The 25005-nt window shown below is 33.7% G+C and overlaps 1 protein-coding gene across 3 annotated transcripts in view; it reads left to right on the plus strand.

Moving 5' to 3' along the window:
- The first annotated feature begins 10672 nt into the window (after positions 1 to 10672).
- Positions 10673 to 25005, plus strand: part of FSTL5 (follistatin like 5) — a 703822-nt gene continuing 689489 nt past the window's right edge. For all 3 annotated transcript variants that reach the window (XM_066387204.1, XM_066387223.1, XM_066387213.1), the window contains exon 1: positions 10673 to 11051. The gene's annotated coding sequence lies outside the window, so the exon portion shown is untranslated. The remainder of the gene's footprint in view (positions 11052 to 25005) is intronic.

The raw sequence follows: 25005 nt of genomic DNA on the forward strand, positions 1-25005 counted from the left end.
GATGTCTGTGAATTATTTAATTCCAGTTGTTTAGTGAGGCATATGGCCCTAAACCCTGAATTTGGTCAATAAAATAGAGATGGTTGTAGAGGAGTGGAGGAAAATTTCAAGACAACATGTAGACTACAAAGAGAGAAGACTGGAGATTCAATCTCTGAGAAACAGCATCACAGAATAGAAAAGGAAGAGGATTGTGAGGACCAAGGAAAGATGGGAGAAAGAAAGGAAGGAGGAAGGAGGGGAGGGAGGGAAGGAGTAAGGGAGGGAGGAAAAAAAAAAAGATGAGAAAAGGAAAAAAAAGTAAAATAAAATAAAAGAAGCAACACAGAAAACAATCAGACTATTTGTTTAAAACACGAGCCTGTCATGTCACAGAAAACAAGAGAAGAATGTGTTTCAATGCAAGAGTGGTCAACAGTGTTAAATAATTCTGAAAGCTCAGGGTAGAAAAAATGCCCTTGAGATATATCGAAAAAAAGATCATTTTGACCCTGACCAGAGCCGTTTTCAAAGAATGTTTGGAGTTGCACATTAAAGATGACAGCATTTGGAAAATTAAATGAAGGAGAAAAAAGCAGAGATAGTCTATGGATTTAATTAATAATAATAATTTTTAAAAATGTCCTGTCTCATTCAATTCCTTTCCATAAACCTTATGCACACTATACTTTTCTAGACTAGATTACTTTTATAAAACAAAAAATGAGCTCTTTCATGCCCCACTTTGTTTTCCAATCCCCCCCCCCCCCCCCCCGCTGCCTGGAATACTTTTAGCCTTCTGTGAAGTTGTTCTTCTTTAACTCCTTATATCATACCTTAACAAAACAATTTTGCAGTAATAAAGGTTATGGAGATTACGTTGATGAAGTAGAAAGACTTTCTGAGTTAGGCTTGGATTAATTTTTGTTTATTTTACTTTACTTGATCTTCAATAATGGACAAATTAATTTACTTCTCTGCATTCCTGAACTGTGAATTGGGGACAGTCATAATAAACTCAAAGTATGGTGGATTATTAAAGAATCTAGCAGTGTCTGATGAAAAATGTTTTCTCATTTAATGCTAGTTCTCTTCCTTATAATTTTCACTAGATCTCTAGATGAAATTCCTTAGAAATACATTAAGTAGTTAGTTTCATCATAATGATTTTGAACTAAGATGAGTCTAGGAGGAACAGAAGAGGATTTGACAAAAGGAGACCAGCACGCTAACTTTAAAAAGCAAGGAGGCTGCTGAAATTCAGCCAGCTGGGTAAGTCACAACACTCAAAGAAGCAAGTAATTCACCATCAATTTTAAGTAGTATAAGATATTATGCATTTAACTAGCTGTTGCTTAATCAAGTGGGTGAAAGATGGAAGTAGAAAATACAAGCAAGCCCTGGCCGGTTGGCTCAGCGGTAGAGCGTCGGCCTAGCGTGCGGAGGACCCGGGTTCAATTCCCGGCCAGGGCACATAGGAGAAGCACCCATTTGCTTCTCCACCCCTCCGCCGCGCTTTCCTCTCTGTCTCTCTCTTCCCCTCCTGCAGCCAAGGCTCCATTGGAGCAAAGATGGCCCGGGCGCTGGGCATGGCTCTGTGGCCTCTGCCTCAGGCGCTAGAGTGGCTCTGGTCGCAATATGGCGACGCCCAGGATGGGCAGAGCATCGCCCCCTGGGGGGCAGAGCACCGCCCCTGGTGGGCGTGCCGGGTGGATCCCGGTCGGGCGCATGCGGGAGTCTGTCTGACTGTCTCTCCCTGTTTCCAGCTTCAGAAAAATGAAAAAAAAAAAAAAAAAAAAAAAAGAAAATACAAGCAAGCAGTAAGTACATCGAGATTCAGAGATCATGTATTTTCTATCTGAAAGCAATGTCCTTGGAAAATATCAGCAGTGCTTCAGAATGAGTTTTAAAAAACAGAACTTTAGTCTCTAGTATGAACAATCATAAGGCTCCTACTGGATGGACTGGAGTGATTCTAAGCATATTACGCTCTTTTAGTACTTATTACATTGCATTGTAATGACTTAGATGGATCTTATTTAAGGTATTACATATTCCTTGTTTTCATATATCTAACTTACATCATACTTGTTTCAGAGTAAGAAACTGATTTCTGTTTGTTGAATGGATAATTGAGGGGATATTTTGAAATAACCACCTAGGGAGAGGTTTGGTTCTTATTTGGGGGAAATATGGGTAGGTGAAAATGAAATCTTTACCTGAAAAACACTTAGCCATTATAAAAAGTGTAGAAAAAGCCAAATCATTAGTTCTAGAGTAATGTATCTGGATGAGAATGATAGAAAAATTATCTTGGTTCAGGTCAATACAGTGAAACATTGTTTTGCCAGCCTAATCTAAGATTATTTTAGAATAGATTTTTAAGAGGATAAGATTCATTTTACTTAGTTTCAAATAAAGATACAACCTAGGGAATAAATAAACTTATATATGAGGAAATCAGTGACACGTTTCAGTGACATGTTTTATTTAGGAAGCTAGAGAAGTCAGCTAATATGTAATTAAGGTGTCGTAAAGGGTTAATGCATATATAACTATTTCAAAATCAACTCAGTTACTGATATTTATCAATTGGTTTAAGTTATTTATGGTGTGGTATCAGACTAACAAACCTCCAAGCTCCAACCTGAAGCAAATTTCAAATTTTAGGACTCAAAACAATTAAGATTTATTTCTTGCTCAAGCTCCATGTCCATCATGGGTCAGTGTATTATTTGGGGTTTCTCAAAGAAACAGAACCAAAGGATGGAAAGAGAGAGAGAGAGAGAAATGGATGAATGGGCAGATGGGTGGAAGGATTGATGTATAGATAATGTTATAGGCTCACACCATTATGGACACCAAGAAGCACCACGATCTGCTGTCTGCACGCTGGAGAACCGAAAAGCTGCTGGTGTAATTTGGTACAAATCTGAAGGCCTGAGAATTGGGAAGAAGGGGAGCAATGGTGTAATATCTGGTTTGAGTTCAAAGGCCCAAGAACCTCTGGTCTGGGGACAGGAGAAGATGTATTTTCTAATTCAAAGAGAGAGTGAATTTTCCTTTCCTCTGCCTTTTTGTTTTATCCAGGCCATCGATGGATTTAATGATGCTCAGCACATTGGTGACAGACATCTTCTTTACTCAGGCTACCAAATCAAATGCTAACCTCTCCTAAAAACACCCTGACAACCGTACTCAGAAATATTGTTTTGCCCGCTATCTGGGCATCCCCATAGCCAGTCAGATTGGTACATAAAATTAAGGTGAGCAATGACCTCTCAGTTCATGATTGTCCCTCGGGAGTCCAGGCTAACTGAGCAGCTACAATCCCAAATGTTGCCTTTTTTATATATATAGAAGAAAGAAATGCTAAAAGATATTGCTATATTTTCAGCACAGAAGTGGCATATATAATTTCTACTCATAATTATATTTAGAGTAGTAGTAGATATCTGGCTCCACTCTGGAGACAATAAAATGTAATTCAAGCATATCCATAAGGAAAATTGGGATTATGAATGAGCAGCATTAATGAACACAGAAATACAGTGTGAAATTCTAATCTATTATATCAAATTGTTTCCAAGTTTTTTTATGGGCACTGTTTGATTTTTTTTTAAGTTTAAATCATTTCTGTATAATCTTACTAAACATAGAAATAGACACTATTAATGTGAGACTGCAAGAAAACTAACATATATAATATATGTTGACTTGTTCCCTAGTGTATTTCTTTCCAGATACTGCTGGTACCATTCTTGGGAACAAACTGGGACAGCTGCTTCGGCCCATGTGCTTTGGAAATATGTTACATATGGGGAAGCTAAAAATCACACAGTAAAAATAAATAATAATTGCTTACTTCTTCAAACTCATCTTTACTTCTATTCCAGGATTTAGAACTTTCTACCTATGATATTTCACTACTAATTTTCACCTGTGATCTTTCTCATATACTTCTTCTAGCTTTATTTCTATACCAATTATATAATCTTAGCTAGTTTTTATATGTTATTTAATACATGATATATTTATAATATATATTAGACATATGCTGGACCTTAAGATCCAGATCCTTTTCCATCCTTTCTCATCAGTGTGCTTGATGTGTAGCAAGTAGCTATGACAATTTGGGAAAAATTACCCCTCCATCTTGCCAAATATACTGTTCCACTTCTAACAGTATATATTCTTATACCTCTTACAACTTTTCTGAATTTGAGATTTACAGCCATAGTCTCAATATCCTTACATATTCTACTATCAAAGATCATAATGTAAAATATGATACTGTGTGTGCTTCCTTTGACATTAAAAAGTCAATTATTTTGACATTCCTAGAAAATTCAGTCTTTTCAATTAAAGACTGAAAGCAGCTAATTCAAATAGTGACATACAGATTCTAAGAGACAATGTAAATTCTGAAAATGTTGAAATGTAAATATATTACAAAAGTTTTATAAAGCCAAGTTTCATACCATATTTGTTTTCATGTATTTGCTTAATACTTTAAATATAACAATAAGCATTACCATTTTTCATCATAAATTTCTTTATTATTATGCATTTAAATAATTGTTTTGAAACAGAATTTGAGAGTACACAGGGCTGTACTCAAATTCTCATATGCAATACTAACATTGGCCAATAGATGCCCTAAGAGATCTCTTAAACACAAGAACTCGAAGAAGTAATATCACCTATTCGAGCATCAGTAAGTTCTTATGCTTTATTTTCATAGTTAATTACACTTGTGAAATGGCACGTTTTTTAGATTCCAAAGACTTCTAAGATTATCAAATACCAAACTGCCTTCCCTGAACGCTGATTATTAAAATAATAGAAGAAAGAAAAGAAAAAAATGTCCGGAATTGATTTTTAAAAACTATAGTGAAAGCTGTGATAAGGCTAAAACACTTAAATTGATTATTTCTAATTTCAACAAATGCAGCCAAAACCATAGTGCATGAATATCACTATAAGGTTAATTTTGCTTGAATAAGCTGATACATTTAAATACTTCTGGTTTTACTACAATTCCTATCATTTTCTAATAACATAGAGTGTACACTGAGCTCTACTAATGGAAGCTATTTTAACTATAGTTCTCTACTTCTAGATTTTTAATGTTAAAGTTTTTTCATAGAAAAAAAAGGTTACTCAGATATATTTGTTATATATATCTGGTAAAATGGAATTACGTTGTTTTCTATATTTCTTCACTTCATAAAAAAATTACTCCCAGATGTTTTGTTTGTTTGTTTGTTTTTCACCTAGAACCAAATTATTCCTTGCAGGACATATCATGTACATATCTATCATCTTCCTAATGAGGGGATCCCAAATCTTATAGACATGTAATTATATAAGACAATTTTTAATTTATTCAATTACATTCTCAAAAAATATCTCCTTGGTTTTTCATATCATTTGATAACTCCTTTTTGTAGAACAACACATTTTGACATCATTCCTGTAAGCCTGAGAATTCTATGCTTGGACATATTGGTAGATGACAGCTTTTATTAAAAGCTAACTCACGTTGTTTTCTGATTAAGAAAGAAAAAGAAAATATTCTTTACCAGGCCAAAACTAAAATGCCAAGTATAGCCTTGGGGAAAATTCATAGTTGTATCACTTGGAAATCAGAGGAAGTATGTCCTTAAGGAGATAAAAACACATGAGATATTGAAAACTAGATTAGCTAACACAACAGTGAGTTGGGTATATATGTCTGTTAATGTTCATTTCTCTTAATAGGCTTAGGTAAAGAGCCATTTTTCATTTTCACTTCACTTTAGAAGACAAAACTTAAAACAGTTAAGGAGCCTGACCTGTGGTGACACAGTGGATAAAGCGTAGACCTGGGAAATGCTGAGGTCGCCTGTTCAAAACCCTGGGCTTACCTGGTCAAGGCACCTATGGGAGTTGATGCTTCCAGCTCCTCCCCCCCTTCTCTCTCTCTGTCTCTCCTCTCTCTCTCTCTCTGTCTCTCCCTCTCCTCTCTAAAACGAATGAATAAATAAATAAATAAACCAGTTAAGGATACATGGTTATCATAAGAAAAATCTTAGATTTATATAGGTCTTTCCACACATAGCACCCACGGCAAAAACCTTTCATTGTAGTCAACAGTGGTCCCTTGAATGGTCCATTAAGATTTCATTCTGAATCCAAATTCAGAATTTGAATTTGACACCATATCATTGTTAATAATGACTGACAATAATGAACTCCAAATTATTGACCATATGAACAAATCTATTCCTTAAAAACCAAAAGTTCTGTTTAATGCTTTAGTTTTAGCTTTCTAGTTAAGTAGCATTCACTACATGTTTTCTCCTTTATATAATATTACCTCCATTGAAATCAACCTATTTCTTGAACCATAACTTTTATCACATTATATAGTTGCCAGGTTTCTGTGGAATTTGAAAAGCCCATTTACACACTGGAAACTAGAGTTCATATGTCCATTGATCTGAGAATTTCAAGGATAGAATAAAGAGTCATGTCCAAGTTTTAGCATGGTATTTCTGAAAACAATTGCAGATCTTTTATAAAATGTACCATTTTGATGGTGCATTCATGATTAAAAAATATAAATATATTATAGCCATATTGCTCTTTTTAATTAAAAAAGACTTGGTCACTTTTGGCTAGGGCATTTTTCCCACTCCTACTTTATTTTAATCTTCTAAAATTAAGAGTGAAAATTACCTAGAGAAAGCTGTGAACACTTGCTTTTCAAAATAAGTATTTTCTTAATTTGCAGCAAACCTCCTTATCATTGAGTCAAAAAATTAAGAAAGCACACACTGTTATTATCTTTTGAGTATTTTTAATTGAATGTACTACAAATACATTAGAATAATTATTATTTGAAAGCAGCTTGTAAAATTTGATGCCAGTACAGGAGTCCAAAAATAAAGAAATTGAAGGCTGAGTGATTAAAGGTAACTCTTTCATTCAAGTATAAATATACACATATAAGCACATAAGACAACAACAAATGAACTTCATAATTTCTGTGTATTCCATTTTAATATGCTCATGTAAATTACCTAAATTAAAATCCTTTAGTAATTGTTAGTCATTCAGCTTTGAAGACGTTTTCCTTGAGTACATTTACTTAATATTTTGGTCATCTTTCCAATGGCAATTTACAACTAAAAATCCATTTACTCACTTTCTGCATTTCTTACATTTCATTGTTGCTTTACAATTACTTTAAATATCCTGAGCAGTAATTAAATGTGTGATCTTTGAGAATATTATAATATTGCTTATATAAAAATAAGTGAATACTGTAACAGATCCATTCAGTCATCTATTTGTTTGGTCCTGGGTAGGTAAAACTTACTTTTGATATCATTAGCCTCATCTTTGGTACTAGACACTCATCCCCTCTCCACACTTCCCAAACTACTTGCCCTAAGGTCTAATTTTGAGTTTCAGTAACCAGATGCCAATCTATTGCACCATAGGGGGAAGTACTTAAGGTCTTGCATTCTAATGTAGAAATTTCTGAGGTTTTTAAATTCTAATATAGAATGACAGATATGTAAGGGATTTTAGAGATAATTTAGTGCAATTCCAAAATTTTACAAATGATAATTGGGATGAAAGCTATTAAATAACTGGCTCTGGGTCACAGAGCCAGTTAGGACAAAAATAAGTCTGAATCTCATAAGAAAGTACAGTCATCTCAATACTTTTTGGCATGTGTGCATTATAGTGCATGATTTTCAAAACAATTCTGTTTCTTTTATTTCTCTCTCTCTTTTAGAAAAATTGTCTGCCTTTCTTTCCATATTTAAAACAATTTTAGGGAAAATAGTGTTTTTTAATGTACTTATTTTGAATTTATTGGGATGACATGGTTTGCTAAACCATAGAGGTTTCAAGTGTATAACTCCATGTAACACCATCTACACCAGGGGTAGTCAACCTTTTTATACCTACTGCCCACTTTTGTATCTCTGTTAGTAGTAAAATTTTCTAACTGCCCACTAGTTCCATAGTAATGGTGATTTATAAAGTAGGGAAGTAACTTTACTTTATAAAATTTATAAAGCAGAGTTACACCAAGTTAAAGCATATAATAATAATCACTTACCAAGTACTTGATGTCAGATTTTTACTAAGTTTGGTAGAATAAATCTTTATAAAACAACTTACTATAGTTCAATCCATCTTTTTATTTATACTTTGGTTGCTCCGCTACTGCCCACCATGAAAGCTGGAACGCCCACTAGTAGTCAGTAGGGACCAGGTTGACTATCACTGATCTACACAATGCACCCTATACCTTCCACCCTTAAATCTCTTTCTGTCCCCATTTCTGCCTCTCATTTACTCTCCACCCCTTACCTCTAATGACCCCCTCACACACACACACATTCTTTCTGGTTATTACCCCACTGTTGTCTGTATCTATGTGTTTACATGTGTTTTGAGTAATCCTTTCACCAGTTTCGTCCCCTTAGGCTTTTGAATAATGTTATGCCTGCCTTAATTGAATTCCTAGCCCAAAGCAATATGATCACCAAAGTGAACTGAGTAGTAGTGTCTATTAAACAATGTATGACCCAGACTTTGGTGAAATTTTATGAGAATTTTTATAACATACTCTATATATTTCCACAGTGAACTTTTAAGTCCTTGCTGACATTTTGGCATATTGGCATGAAGCAGAACAAGAGATGCTGTGTGGCATTTCCAAAAGAAGCAGAGATCTGTGCTTTGATCAGCTTAAGTACCAGTTATACAGTTAGCTCTACTGTAGCTGCAAAAGGCCCATCTGCCTTCAATAGTCATTTTTTGTGCCCTACCATGGTGAGTGAAATCATTATTAAAATCACTTTGGGAATTGAGGTGCTTTTAGAATATGTGTGTGTATATGACTACATCTATGTAATAAGCAGTGCAGAAAGGCATGACACAAATCATTTACATACTTATATGAAATCAGTTATTGTCAGACAGCATAAAACATTGCAGATTACCTGGGTGTGATATGATCTAGATGTGTTGGAGAAATGTTCCCAGGAAATTGAATATTTAGGAAAGTAACAAACAACTTCTAGACAAAAGTTAAAAAAGAAAGGTTTATGTGGATGTAATGCAAAAAAACAAAATTCCCTCAGAAGCAAAATTACCTTTTTCCTTCAATTTTGCTCCTCTTTAAGTGACTCTTAAGAAGGAATTTATGTATATATAAAGTAAATATGCTTCATCAAATAATTTCTTAAACATCGCAGAAAATTAAATTTATTAAATCTTTTTTCTGTTAGAAGAAAAAGTGTATTCATTTCAAGAGAGTTCATGAAAATCTCATGAGCAGATCCAGTGCAAAACTATATTAGTCTCTAGGAATACAACACAGATCATATGTATGCATTTTTTGGGGGAAACAATATATTGATTGCTATAACATTTCTTGAATGAACTTTTCATGAAAAATGTTTTAACCAACTTAAAAAAATGTAGGCTTAATTTTATTTGCCCCCCCCCCCCTTTTGTACAACGAAGTCTTGATGGCTGCAGGTGGGACATAAGAGATAATATATGAATAATTACAGTTTTGGATGTTTGATCACGTCGGTTTGCCGTTTACAAGTTTAAGCAGTTAAAAATCTGCTGACATCGTATCCCCTCTTTCCTTGCTGTCAGAGCGTTACTGGGATAAGAAACAACACTTAAATGGAGAGAATTGCTAAAGGCTATGAAATACTTCCAGCATATCCCATCTTTCACAGGACAATTGATATATTAGACATAATAAATATTGCACAACTTTCAGGATTTCAGCAGTGAAAGTTGAAGCTGAGAACTTTCACTTTTTTCATTATAAAATGATTTTTATGTTAACCTTGTTTTCTCCAAATCCATTTGGCTTGACGATATAGATAAACCAGGAGAATGAAGCAAGAGGGTTCTGCACAGTTTACAGGAACGCACCTGGAAGTCTGAAATACACTATGCAGCACTCATATCAAACATTAAGAAGAGATTCTGTTTACGAATGATAATAAGCACTGCAAGCTTTCACATTTTCCCCGACACCCAAAGCATGTTTTCCTCCAAAACAAGTTTCTGCTGCAGCGCCTCCCTCTAGCTGTTCCGTGAACTGAGAAACAGGGAACGGAACACTGAACACATCCTCTCCAGTCAACAAACCGAGGCAGGAGGAGGAAAGTTTGCGCAGGAAGATCAAAAGGATTGGGGGAAATTTTGGAGTGGCTGGACAGATCCATTGTGTTCCCCGGTCCCTTCCCCACCGCCAGCCCAGCCCCTCCTCGCCGGGCTCGCCACCCCCTCCCGCGCCCGCCTTCCTGCCCGCGCTGTGCCAGCAGCAGTCTTTAGGGTGCCTACAAACGACAGTCCCAGCGAAGGCAGGGGCTCGGGCGAGGCCGAAAGCATTTAGTTTCTTTGGGACTGGTTGTGAATGGAGCGTGAGGTCCAATGATGCCCACGTTCATCAGAAACCTGGATCTTGCCGCCTGGATTGCCTCAGCTGACCCTAAGAGAAGCCGAGTCAAGAGGGTGGCCCCGAGCACCTCCCTGGGAGTTGATATGCAAAATAGTTACGTCAGCTGTGGGGGCGGGGCCATCCCGGTTGAGTGGCAGCAGTTCTTGCTTAGAGAGGAGGCGCGAGAATCAGCCTGGTTCAGTGACTGAGACAAACTGGAGGTGAGAGGAGCTGGTGCTGTCCACTGCGCTGCCGGTGCTGAACCTGGGACGCGAGTAGACCGCTTGCTTCCAGCACCTCGAGGCAACGCCCTCTGGCACCCTCTGTGCCCTGCTGGACCGCTTCACCAGCAGGACTATATCAACTTGACAAAGGAGTGTGGTAGCGGACGTGGGAGAGAGTCCTCTCTTTGCCACCTGGGCGCCCATTCAGGCGTGACTTTGGAGATTTCTGTAGTTTTAGACCAAACTATTTTCATCTTTTCCCAGTTGAGAGAATCTTTTTAGTTTTTTAAAAATTATTGTTTGTATTGTAATTTATATTTCCACACCGTTTAGGAATCTTTCTGGGAGACTTTTGTGACTGTTAAAATAAGGTAAGAAAAAATATTCTTATAAATTATTACAAATGGGAGGGGGTGCAGAGTGCCATTTAAAATTTCAAAACAAGTTATGATTGTTTTTATAATTTGAAACGGGGACTTTTGCTAATGATTGTAATAATTATTTAAATTATTGTTATCATTATTATTACAAGACCATGTATTAGTGATTATGCATTGAATTCTAGAGGGGAAGTTGAGGGCTTTGTTTTTTTGTGAAGTTAATGTCATCACATTACATCCTGCTTTATAAATATAAACATTTGTGGAGCAACACTTCCAGCATGGCTCAAGGTACAGAATCCATTCAGTGCAAACCCCCAAATATGTTAGTAAATTACATTACATAAATCAAAAACCAAGTTATTTAAAACAAATGTAATCTTAAAGAAATCTTTGAGTAGACTAATCTCTGATTAATTCTTTGGTATCTAAAGCACGGAATACAAAGTGCAGAGCTCTTTTTAACATTTTTGGAGGGGAGATGCTAGGGATAGGAGCATATATACCACGTTGGGTTCATTTAGAGGTATTGTTATGCAGTAGATCCAAATACAACTTGTGAAACTCTGTCTCAAAATTCTACACCCCAAGGTCATGTGTATTTCCAAGTTTGGGGCTGTTTGTTCTGCTATTGACTAGTAAATATCGTCCCCTCCTACCCCCTCAGGTCAGAGTTGGATGTAAATGGGAAGCTCTGATTTAATAATACAGTTTTAGCTTGCATTATAGTCGCTACTGTTGTTGGTAATTGAATGAAACTGGGAAGCGTGGGCTGAGAAAATGTCTCGCTATTTCAGCAATGTTTAACCTCTTGCATGTATAACAGAGAGCTTTTCTATACTTAGGAGGTTTTCTTTTGAAGCTGTGTTCCTTTTGTCAATTGGCAGTGTATTTTTTAGTGTGTTTGGAGAAAAAATTCAGTGCAGAAAACCACAGAATAGTACTTCTCATAGTGAACAATCCTAATGATAGAAGTTAGCTGGTACTGTGTATTTCTTGTTAGTATTAGACTCTATATGAGATGCATGATGGTTTGTCTGACAAACAGAATTATGATCTTTCATTTATGTCATTTAGTGACATTAAATTAAGTATAAATGATGGCTGGGAAAACGTTGGAATGGGGATTCCTTTACCTTCTATGGGAGAGGGTTCAGGTTGCAATCAGATGTCCTATATTAATAGAAATGGGTAAAATATAAGCTGTTGCAGAGTTAATAAGTGACTAGGGCTGTTTTTCTTTTTTTCTATAGCAATTAAAGAATACTCTAAGTATAAATATTTTTTATATTTTTAATTATCATAAAAATTTCTATGCTAGTTGCATTATACTTACAAAGATGAACTATAGCTCTAGAGTTTATGATTTAAAATAATTCCTCTGGGTAGTGATTATTTTATTACAGCACAGTCCTGCATTAGAGTTATTGCTACAAAACATGGATATTACTGCAAACACTAGAGCTCTTTAAGGTTTTCCCATGTTTTACCCTAACCACATATTCTTTGTAGGATTTGTCAGTCATGTGATCTTACATTAAATATTGCTATAAAATTTTAAAGACTAGGCAGGTGGGGGAACAAAATAAAATATGTAAAATACTGAGCCATGAAGCTTATACCAGACTTCTATCAATGTATATAGAAACATTCCTTCTATATATTTTAAAATTAAAGTTAATTAACTTGGTATAAGTACTCAGACATGGAATTTCAAATAGAATTATAGCTTCTTTTAATTTTAGCTTTGTCTTATTTTTTATTACATGGAAACTTCAGCATATATTTTTATTTTATAAATTACTTAAAAGGCTTTAGCATAGATAAACATTATATTCACCCAACTGTATGAGAATTTCATTGACTTATCTTTGCATAAAGTTTTCCAGGATGTATGTCTTTGTTTGAGTATGAACAGTTAGTTTTTATTACCAATCTGGAATTCTTTCAGGTGAAGTTTAATATTGTTAGGGTTTGATTCTTAGATGCTAAAATCAAAATACACTGCTGGTAATAATGAAATCAGCCAAAGCTAGAGTCAATGAGATTGCCAATTTAAAATATTGGAAGTATTTTCTCTTAATTATTTTATCACATTTGAGTTTTGTATTTTACTTCTGAAGAGATAAAATTAGTTGACCATAATTAGCCCAAATTTAGCCTATACAAAATATTATTTGGATACAGCATATATTTTTTACTATAATCAAATAAAACTGCCATCTTTGAAGACACCTATAAAATATTTAAATATGATGGTCCTTTATTAATTCTTTGTGTCACCAAGAAATGACCATATTTTGGAGTTATAACTTGTTTATGTGAAATTCAAAGGCATATTCAATATAATACAGAATAGCCTGCTAAAGTATTCATTTCATTACACAGGCACTGCAAATGTATATAGCACTTTTTACCTTAAGATGATGAACTTTTACAAAGTCCATAGAAAAATTACTAAAATAATTTAATTAGTTTATATGTTATCTTTCTTAATTTTTTCTCAGTTTCTTAGGACACTTTAATCTAGACCAAAAATAAAAGTTAAAAATGTTGCTGGACAAGTGTATTTTTTTTTTTTTTTTACAAATAAGATGGGTAACTGTGTGTGTTTAGTGGCATTTAATATAAAAATGAAACAATTTGGGATTTAAGTTATCAAGGCTACATATTACTTTTTTATTATGTACTAACATGTACAATTGAGAAATACTAAAAGAATAATAAGCTTAAAATATGATAAAATATTTGAGTGAATTGACTTTTTAACAGTAACTTTTATATATTTAAAAATTATGCAAGTAATAGTTTATTGACAATTTTCTTTGAATAATGGACATTTTTTAATGTTTAAGTCTCATTTATCAATAGGAGCAAAGACCTTGAAAAAGATGTTCCTATTAGTTCTTTATATTTGCCCCAAATTATCATAATAACTTTAATAATTTTTTTATTAATTAATATATTACCAAGTTCAAAAGACCTTTGTGGACAAATAGGCTAGAAAAAAGTACTTCCTGTTGTTAACTTCATTGTAACAGCTATGTGACCAATTATTCTTTACCAAACAGACTTAATCACTTCTGTTTCAACACTTCCAGTGTCCTTTGGGCATAGTCTACCTAAGGTGAGCTGCATGGTGCCCTGTGGAATATTTTTACTTTCCTATCAAATTGGTCACCACACAACAAAACAATTGGTCCCTTTGTGCTTTAATCATCTTGGTGTTGAGGAAGTTAATATTATTGTGATGGGTGAGGTAGTGTTTATGATAAATTCAGAATTCCAATATTCCTATGAGCCTTCCAATGGGTTTTCTGAGAGGAAATTAAACAATAGTATAAGCACGAGTGTGTGTGTTTGTGTATAATTTTAATAGTTTCTACTATACCATAAGCATGCAATAAGAATGATTTTGGGACATTTAAGTTCAACAAATGCTGCTTAATATAGAAATAATTTGCATAATAAGCTATAAAATATATATGTTATAGTGGCAAATATGTCTTCTAATTATTGTTATTTTTTATTTAGACTAGTATGCTTGAGCATACACCAGGTTTTTGTCATGAAGTTATCATTCAGGAGTTCTCTTGCTGATTGGCAAGGGAAGGGACAATTGGAAAAGAAAATGTGCCAGGAATAAGAAAGCAAAAGGATGTGTGCATAATTAAAAGTTTATGAGCTCTACATTGATTTTGAGAAAATATGAGTTCTGAAAGTTATTCTCTGCAAAACACACTTTAGGTTTACTTTCTACACATCTTTGGTATAAGCCATATACTGCTCAGGAACAGAGCCTGGATATCCCTACATCTAAAACATTGTTATTTCTTGTGAATCAATATTTTCATGCATAAAGGTGGTGAAATGTGGGAAGAACAACTTAACTCTAAACTTCTTTTCATTAAAACCAAGTAATTAATATTAATTTAATATGGCTTTTGGTATCAAATTATGTAAATCTCAAAAGAAAGTGGTTGCTTAGTGAGTTTATTTGTATATCAATACAGAGAATATTTTTCCAACTCATAACTTGTTCACAGCACTGCCAGTAATTCTCAAGCACAATGCAAAAGATTTGAAAATACTTTTTTCATTGAGTTTTATTTAAATATATTCAGTGTAATTGACAGTTAAGAGAATATTACTTTAGTATATATATATTTTCTCCATGTGGGTATAACTAAGGTAGTGATTAAAACATGCATACTGTAGCAATTAAAGCATACAAACCTGAACCATGTTCCCCAAAGATGATGATGAAATGGAAACAACTTACTTTTCATGGTTGGACCAGATCTACCAAACCCATTAGGTAGTTTTTAAATCCCCACCAGGGACTTATTTTTTCCAATTTCTAAAAGCCTAAGGAATGATTCTTGCTCTTATGAAGAGACAAATGCCCCCATGCACTCCATAATAATGTGGCCCTTTTTTCCCAGTCACCATAATTGATGTGATCTTGATGTCAACCAGACTCTGAATGACCTCAGTTAGGATTAAAAAGGTGGTCCCATTCGCAGTGAATTACTACTCGTAAACACATTTCCTATCTCATGATAGATTACCTATTGATATTTGGGCATAAGATCTTTAAGTCTTGATTTGAGACACATCTGTGAAGAAGAGAAGACAGATAAATATATGTTTAACTATATGTTTATTCATATTAAGACATTTCATCCATACTGCATCATGTAATATTTACATAACCATGTAAAAGGTTATATTGTCTTCATATTAGATATAAGAAAAAAACCCCTCAGATCAAAGCTTTCTACCTCCAGCCCATGGTCACACAACTAGGAACAAGTGAGTGAATCAGTTAAACCATGTTTAATTAAACTCATTTTTACCCACACTGCACTTTCTAGAACCTTTGTTTAGGTCAAATATTCAATCGGGTGTGTCTTATTTAAAACTATTTTTCTATGATACTCTCTTTGCTAAATGTGAACATCCCCAAATTTTTTCTTAATTATTGTTGTATTGTAATTATTATATAACATATATTTCTTAGTATCCCAACTTAGAATGCACAATACTAAAGTCTTTTTTTTTTCTTGTGGGAGAGACAGAGAGAGTCAGAGAGAGGGACAGATAGGGACAGATGGACAGTAAAGGAGAGAGATGACAAACATCAATTCTTTGTTGCGGTTCCTTAGTTGTTCGTTGATTGATTTCTCATATGTGCCTTGACCGGGTAGGGGACTACAGCAGACCGAGTGACCTCTTGCTTGAGCCATCGACCTTGGGCTCAAGCTGGTGAGCCTTGCTTAAACTGATGAGCCCTCGCTCTAGCTGGCGACCTCAGGGTCTCAAACCTGGGTCCTCTACACCCCAGTTCAACGCTCTATCCACTGCACCACCGCCTGGTCAGGCCACAATACTAAAGTCTTAAGGAGTTTTTTGTTCTCTGTATATAATGTTAGAGAGGTATATATTATTTATCTTATAGACTATTTAAAGTATTAGCAGCAGAAAATATTTATCTTTGTATCTCAAGTAGAATAAAAAAACAATATAATAGAGTGGTTTGTGTTTAAGGATCTTATTTCTTTGAAAAGTCCTACTGGACATCAAATTCAAATATAAAAACATGTTGAAACTTCAGCCCCCTTTTATCAGTCAGTACCTGCATTATCAAACACTACTCACATTTAAGCATTCAGACTAATTAGCTGCTGATATTTCAAATAGTCTAAGAGATCAAATAATGTAACCAAAATAAAATTAGTAGTCTTAAAATACAGTTCAAAACGAGGCAATCTCTTGAATGCTTAGGAAACATTAAATAATTTCTTATTTCTTATTCTGTTTGAGATACAAAAGGAAATATTAACCACTAGATGATACTTTTTGTTTTCATGTAGCATGTAGTTTGAGTAGAAGGGGTGAGCACTGGTGGCAGTAATTATAACACAGCTCCTGGGCGAGACACAGAGTTGCATCAGATTCCCTAGTGAATCCTCATTATCCAACTTTTGGGTTGTCCTTATTAAATGAATCCTAAAGGAGGTAGAAAAGTTTAATTTGTGCAGTAAGTTTATAAGGGCTTATATTATTTTATATATTGGTTAGCAATACCCAGTGTTTTACTTTTGAAATGAAGTCTGGTATAAACATTTTTAATCTTGAAATTTCTACGCCACTTTGTATACAATTTATTAAACTCACTGTTCCCAATTCTCTGAGGAGCCCTGCAGGAAGTTCATTCACTCAGCTACAATTATTCTCTCCTCATAGATATCTTCCAATTCTATAGCTCTGGCCCAGACCTGATCTCATTTAATATATTTACAAAGGTTTGCTAGAAATTTTAACTCTGATTCATGGTGACAACAAAACTCCATTAACTCATCATCTCATCCCTACCATGGTCCCCCACCCTAATTTTTCTGCCTGTAAATTAGACCTGCTCCTTTTTCATTCACCTAGGTCTAAAACTTCATAGGTGTTTTAAACTTACAGCATTCTTACTATACTATGTGTAACGATTCCCCAAGTTTGGACATTCCTTTGTTTATCATGTCACTTTACCTAAATCTCTGTTTTCTATTCTCTCCTTTTATTGAGTTAATCTGGACCCAGCCTGTCCCATTTCAGCCAGTATTATTCTGACATTCTCTACATTGATCTTTCCAGTTCTTGTTTCTTCTGCTGGAATAATAAATGATAGTAATAGCAACTAAAATATCGATGGTTTATAATGCATCATGAAAGATGTTCAGTGTTTATAAACATTGTTTTATTTTATATGTGCAACACCATATGAGGTGGATATTGGGAAACCAAAGCTTAAAGAGATAGGTTGCCCATAGAGCTGGGACTCAGACCAAGCTCTGCCTGAAACCAGCTGCGTGATCATAATCATTATGCTCTGCTGGTACAGACTTCAAACCTCTTCTAAATTCTTCTTGATTAAAGTAAGCTTTCAAATGTCACAGTGTTCAGAAATCATCAGTGGATCTCTACTTTTTACTATATTAAGTTGAAATTCTCTGCTTGTTTTTAAGATTATTCTAATTGATTCTACTGCTTGCAAGTAATCAGTCTGATTTTCAATTTTCTCATATATGCAATGTGCATAAGTAAAACAGTGTGGGTCAATATATAAAGTATGATTCCTTCTTTCTGTATAAACACAATGCCCTGTCTGGACTGTTGTATTTTCAGCAATCCCGACCTACACACATTCCTCTATTTCCAGCCAAGTTTTCTCATAGAAGAAGATCATATTGTGCTCATATGTGCTTTTCAGAGTCTATAATGTTGTTGCAACAAATGGCGTGTCAGTGTCACTGTGGATATCACCAAAATGTACATTTTTTATAAATGTATATATTTGTTTTATTACATAAAAATCGACATAACTTGAGTGGCTTAAATATTTATCATCTCATAGTTTCCATGGGTCACAAGGGTAGGTAGAGAATAGACTCTCTACTCAAAATTTCAAATCAAGCTTTTAGTATTTCTTTGCAGCTCAGAATCCATGGAAGATTGTTTCTTCAAGGCCAGATTATATTCTCAATGACTCCTTCAGTTTCTGACCTCTAGATCTGCACTTACAGAGCTCACCTCATTAGGTCAGGGCAGTTAGAATTATCGCCTTTTGAATATCCATAAAATCAACTGATTTGGAACCTTAATTACATCTTAAAATCTCTCCTTTTTGTCATATAACATAACATAATTGCAAGAGCATGTTACATAACCTTTGCAGTATTCTTTTGTCAAAAGCAAGTTAAGGGGTCGGTCTACCTACGCACAAGGTAAGAGTAGGTCACTGAGATTCATGTTAGAATTCTACCTACATACCTGGTTCAAATTCTACTTGAACCTCAGAGTCTTTCTCCACTGCTGTCATGCCAATAAGCTTATTTCTCTCCTCCCCAGAAATGAATGACCTGAACTATGCAGTGACAGTCTGGCATTGCTTTTGGAATTTTAAAAATGTCTCTTAGGCTATTTTTTCTAATTAATCTTAATCTCTTTTTAAAGGAAAAGGCCTAGGGATTTCATCCTGTGTACAGAACTTTGTGGTTTAGAATTTATTCATATACATATTTAATTCTCATTGAAATTCATTTCTTTTTATGTTTGCTTCAGTTGTGTAGTGTTTTGGACGTGTAAGAATATAATAGATGTCTGCTCATGAATTGATGAATGTTTTTAGATTTTGTTAATCTACTCTGATTTCACATTTTTGTTTTTCTCTAATTGTAAACCATGCAAAGGGATTTTATTTTCTTATTTCATATAACATGAAATCTTTTCATGCAAATCAGCAAATCATATTTAATATGATACTTTATAAATGACATAGAAGTTATATAGAAGGTGAAAATAATATTTATATTTACTATTTGGAAAGTACAAGAAATTTATAGTTACTTTGAAAGAAAACTTTATATTTTAAAGAATATCTTCAAAAGAATATCATATGGATAGCACTAAAAATTTTGTTCTTATTTAATTGTCTAAAGATTAGAAACTAATTGGTGACTACTTTACTAACATTAAATATACAGAAAAACTTCATTAAAATATCTTTTATAGTTTAAATATAATTAAGGTAATTTTATCTTGATCAAACCTAAAATAATTTAACTAGTGTATATATCCAATTTTTAAATTTAATAAACAATACTTTAAAATGAATAATCATATTTATTATACTAGAGAGTATTCAGTAAAGATCGAATTAAGGACTTTCTATGTTCAGGTACCCTTTAGGTGCTGGGGATTGAGCGGGAATGATAGAGACAAAGTTTCTTCTCTACTTTTTCTGTGAGAAAACAGACGATAAATTAACCGAGAAAGACAAAGGATGATGCCTGACATTGATAAGCGTTATAATGAGAAATAAGACAGGTAAAGAATTCCTAATGGATATGAGTGCCTTAGGTAAAGGTTATCTTAGGTGCCAACTTTGTCATTCTGAGGGACCCAGGAAGTAGTTTCTGATAAGTTAACATTAACTATGACTATTGTGAATAATGCTTCAATAAACACGGGAATGGTAATATGTCTTTGAGATCCTGCTTTCATTCTTTTGGGTAAGTACCCAGAAGAGTGACGGATGGTTTGTTCATATGGTAGATTAAAAAAAAATTGTGGAAACATCATACTGCTTTTCATAGTGATTGTACCAGTTTACATTTCTAACAACAGAGCATAAAGCTTCCAATGTTTTCACATTCTCAGCAATACTTACCGTTTTTAAAAAATTTATTTGATGATAGCCATCCTTACAGGTGTGAGGTGATATCTCATTGTGATTTTGTTTTGCATTTATCTGATGATTAGTAATGTCAAGCCGCTTTTCATATACCTGTTGACCACATGTATGTGTTGTTTGGAGTACTTCTCTTATATCTGAATGCCAAGTTATTGGCAAAAACCAAAATGCTTCCATCATGAAAGAAATGATAAGTTGTGATTTTTCTTTTTAAGGAATATTAGCTTCCCTCGTTGGACACTATAATATAATTAAAACAAGTTATTTAAGTAAATTTTTATTTTCATTTTTAATCACACTATACAAAACAGGTTGCAACTTAATCTGGGATTTAAGGCTAATTTATGAAAATCAATTAGTGTTCTTTGTGCATTGTACAGTTTATTTGTTCAGACCTTCACCTTCTTTCATAGAAAACTAAAGTGCTCAAAAATCTATGTTCCTTTGAGTCAGTGATCCAGTGAACTAGTATTTATATCAAATGATCCATTATCACAGACATTGTGGCATTACCAGGGAAAGAAAATGCTTAGAATGCCTTTTGGGTTTGTGCACATGCCTGAAAAACCACAGTGTTTATTAGTTATTATGCGATTGCATTTTTATTTTTTTACAAAAACTGTGACATCATGGGACCATAAAAATCTAAAGAAAATGAGTATAATAAAATACATTCACAACTTTCCAAAATAAAAACTATTAGATGCACAGTATTGTAATCTTTGGCAGATTCTCAAAAGTTAGTGCATTGACAAAAAAGTAAGGCTTAAAAGAACTTACACAAGTTTTGCCAGAGCTTTGCCTGAATTGTTTCTTGGGGTTTTTTTGGTAACATTTCTTTGGAAGCCATAATCAATTGAGCTATAAAAATTAAAAAGTGAAAGAGAAAATTTTCTAGAGAAAGCTTTGCATGTTAAGCCTACATATTTATAATTCATGGCAACAAACTGTTCAATAAATACCCTGTACAACTGTTTATTTTCTTTTGCCAAGTGCCCTATTTCTCTCTTTGTCTTGAGGCCTGAGGAAGGTGAAAAGCTTACACTGAATTTATTTCCCTGTCTTTGTACAAATATACAACTTAATTGATAATATCTGGAGTAGAACTGTGTGGCCAGCTGTGAAAACGGCTCTCAATGCTAGCACTCGACTGGACATCTCATTAATTACCTGTTTTGTTGAACATCTCGGTTAGGTTAACAACAGTCTAAAATTCAGGAGGGCATTCAGGATATGGTGATCCTAGCTTTTTAATGTCACCACGCTTTTCTTCAAAAATAGTCTTCTTTATGTATAGGAAATAAAGATATTTTTAAGTGCAAAATGATCTTTCTCAAGTTGTTAAATTCTTGACTATTCAAATAGTTGATGAACCTTCACCACTTCCCTTTAAATTGCTTTTCCCTATTTATTACAGAAGAAAAAAGAGTTTGGTTTATAAATTTTTCAAACACTTATGAAGACCGACCCTCTGTGACATTAAGGCTTTTATTGCCTTAGTTTGTTAGATCTTAGTACAGGGGTCTTGAACAGAACAGAGAACATGAAAAGTGGATGCTTGTATTCAAGGCACCTATAGAAAATATAATTAGATTTAAATCTGTGATAGTTGTACAAATATGTCACACCATACCCTAAAATTTTATGAGTTAGCTTAAATACATTGGACTTAAACACAGTTTTTGTTTTACCCCAGTAGCTATAGCAACATCCTTCCAAACATTTGAAAACTAGCACAAAGCTAAGAAGAGCAGTGCCCAGAAACTCTTGTTTTTAGTTAGCAACACCATAATAATAGCATGTCTCATATTTATATAAATTTAAAAGTAGCAACTATCTCAGGTTACGTTTACTAGGCTTTTGCTACATGATTTTTTTAGTCTTGCTGAAAATAAAAAGATGTTCATTTAAACACTTTTCCAATTAAAATTTTATTTTTTTATATATCAGAGAGTATCAAATATACCCTCAGGGCTGAAATAAAAACCTACTGTGCTGTGAGAATGAGCTATTAAATTGCAACCTTTTTGAAAACAAAGCAAACTTTTATTACTAACTTCTTAATATTGTTTCAGTGTGATAGTATTATTTAGTCCTGATTTAAACTAAATTAATATGTTCTTTTCTTGCATAATAACATTTTCAGATTTAATTGGTTTTTTAAAATATAAGACACTTAAATTCAATAGCAGCATATGTGACTTAGTAAGATCATATTAAATTTGCATATAAGTAAACTTTACACATTATTTACTGTTGTTTGGCATGGAGTTTTTATATGAATGATGAGCAATCTATTAACTTTTGAGATGCATATTTGAAATCCATTCAAAGTTTTTATTATTATACAATTTTCCCAGAACTTAAAATACTGAGTAAGGTCCCTGGGTTGTTCTTATGAGCATAAATAGCTAATATGATGTTATTTTCTATAATGATACATCAATCCACTTAGGCTAGTAATATTTGAGATATTTGGCCATAGTGTTGCATATTTTGATTTTGTTAATATAACAGTAAAAATTGCATTTTCTGGATTTTTATTTACATTTGCTTATTAGTGAATATAATGTTTTAGTATGTTTCTTAGAAGTAATTCTGTTATAAATTTTCTTTGTATGTACTTTGGCTATTAATCTAAGAGAAATCTTGCCTTGATTTTACATAATTAATGAAAATTAGATTTTATGAAATAATAATAATGGTTTATTGAATATTGATTGGGCCTTTATTTTACTAAAACTTTAGAAGATCTTTTAAGGTAGAACCAAGGCTGAGCACAAGGCTTCTGGGAAAGTTAAAGGCCACAATGTCACAGACAGAAAGGAATCACAACACAGGCCCTGGCTGGCTGGGTCAGCGGTAGAGTGTTGGGCCCACGTGTAGAAGTCCTGAGTTTGATTCCCAATCAGGGCATACAGGAGAAGCGACCATCCACCTCTCTCCATCCCCTTTCTCTCTCTCTCTCTCTCTCTCTCTCCCCCCTCCCTCAGCCATGGCTTCAATGAGGAAGGTGGCCTTGGGTGCTGCGGATGGCTCCATGGCCTCTCCTCAGGTGCTAAAAATGGCTCGGTTGCCTAGTAACAGAGCCACAGCCACAGATGGGCAGAACATCAGCCCCAGACCAGGGTTACTGGGTGGATCCTGGTCTGAGCACAAGTGGAAATCTGTGTCTCTGCCTCCCTTTCTCTCACTTGATGAAAGAAAGAAAGAAAGAAAGAAAGAAAGAAAGAAAGAAAGAAAGAAAGAAAGAAAGAAAGGAAGGAAGGAAGGAAGGAAGGAAGGAAAGGAATCACACATGGCCTCCGAAGCTCAAAACCAAAGCTGCATGACTATATATTTAATACCCTTAAATTTTAGTGTCATATTTTCCATGCAAACCTTCCCTACACCCAATATTAGATTCTTCAATATAAATACATTATGTCTGGTATGATTTTTTCTGAAAATCATTGAAGTTTCTTAAGTACATAAGTGTTTCTTCAAAGTGACTCACCTCTTGAGATTCTAAGATTCTAAACAAAGATATATTATTGAAAAGAAATCCTGATTATTTATTATTTTAATTAAGAAATAACTTGTTAGCTAAAAGCAAAAGCACCATAAATTAAAACATTCTCTATTTTATAGAGGATATAAAACTAATTTGATTAATACAATTTTGTCTCTTTGTTTTCATTTAAATCTTATCCCTAAATGGTAAAATCCCAGGACTTCTACTTCTGGCACTCTCCAAATCTTTTATCTTAGAAACAGATCTTAAACTAAATGTAATATTGAAACTGACTTACAAATAAGTAGAATTTTTTATCAGAAAAAAATATTTTAAAAAGTTGTTCTATTTTTCTAATACATATTTAGATATTTGTGTATCTACAACAATGTGCATATAAATATCTCTATAAATGAATGAGTTTACATTGATTTTTTTAGTGGCAGAAATCTTTAACACCAAATTTGATAATCAGAACTAAAATTAAGCTATTTTAATTGGGTTTAGACTCAACTGTGTATGGGTCTCATTTCAATTATTCCACACTTCCAGATTTTTACATCTAATCTTGAACAAACACATTCAGACACTTAATTTTGGGGGGTTTATTGTAATAACTTTGAACAAAAAACTGCTTTTAGGAGCCTTATAACTATGGTTACATAGTAAATGATATAGACAGAAGGTTTTGACTTTGACTTTGCCATGTTTTTCCTCATACAAGCTTGCATGCAGAGAGTAACATCAAACGTTGTTTTTTGTGTTTTCTTTTCTATGAATATCTGTTAAGGCTGAGTACTAAATGTGTACTTCTGAAGGGTTCATTTCTTGTAATCATTAAAGCACTCAAAATTCATTTCCAATTATATAAGCTGTATTGATTTGATAAATAGTTTGGTAGATTATTTCTTTTTGAAATGCAAGTTAATAATGCCTGATTCAGAAAACCAAAGGATAGTAATAAATCACATACACTTCAAGCTACTTTGTAGCTATATTGTAGGAAAATTTTGCATGTTTTCATTGAACAAAATTTTTTGTCTTCATAACTTTATATATGATAATTTATTTTTATAGTAAATAACTTTAATCATCTTTACCTTGAAATATGTTATATTCTCTTTTAATAATGTATGATATATATAAATCCTCTAAAACTTTTAAATCAGTTGGAATTATCATACTTATTAATATACTGATAAGTA

This window comes from Saccopteryx leptura, chromosome 1, assembly GCF_036850995.1.
Source record: "Saccopteryx leptura isolate mSacLep1 chromosome 1, mSacLep1_pri_phased_curated, whole genome shotgun sequence".
NCBI classification, from domain to species: domain Eukaryota; kingdom Metazoa; phylum Chordata; class Mammalia; order Chiroptera; family Emballonuridae; genus Saccopteryx; species Saccopteryx leptura.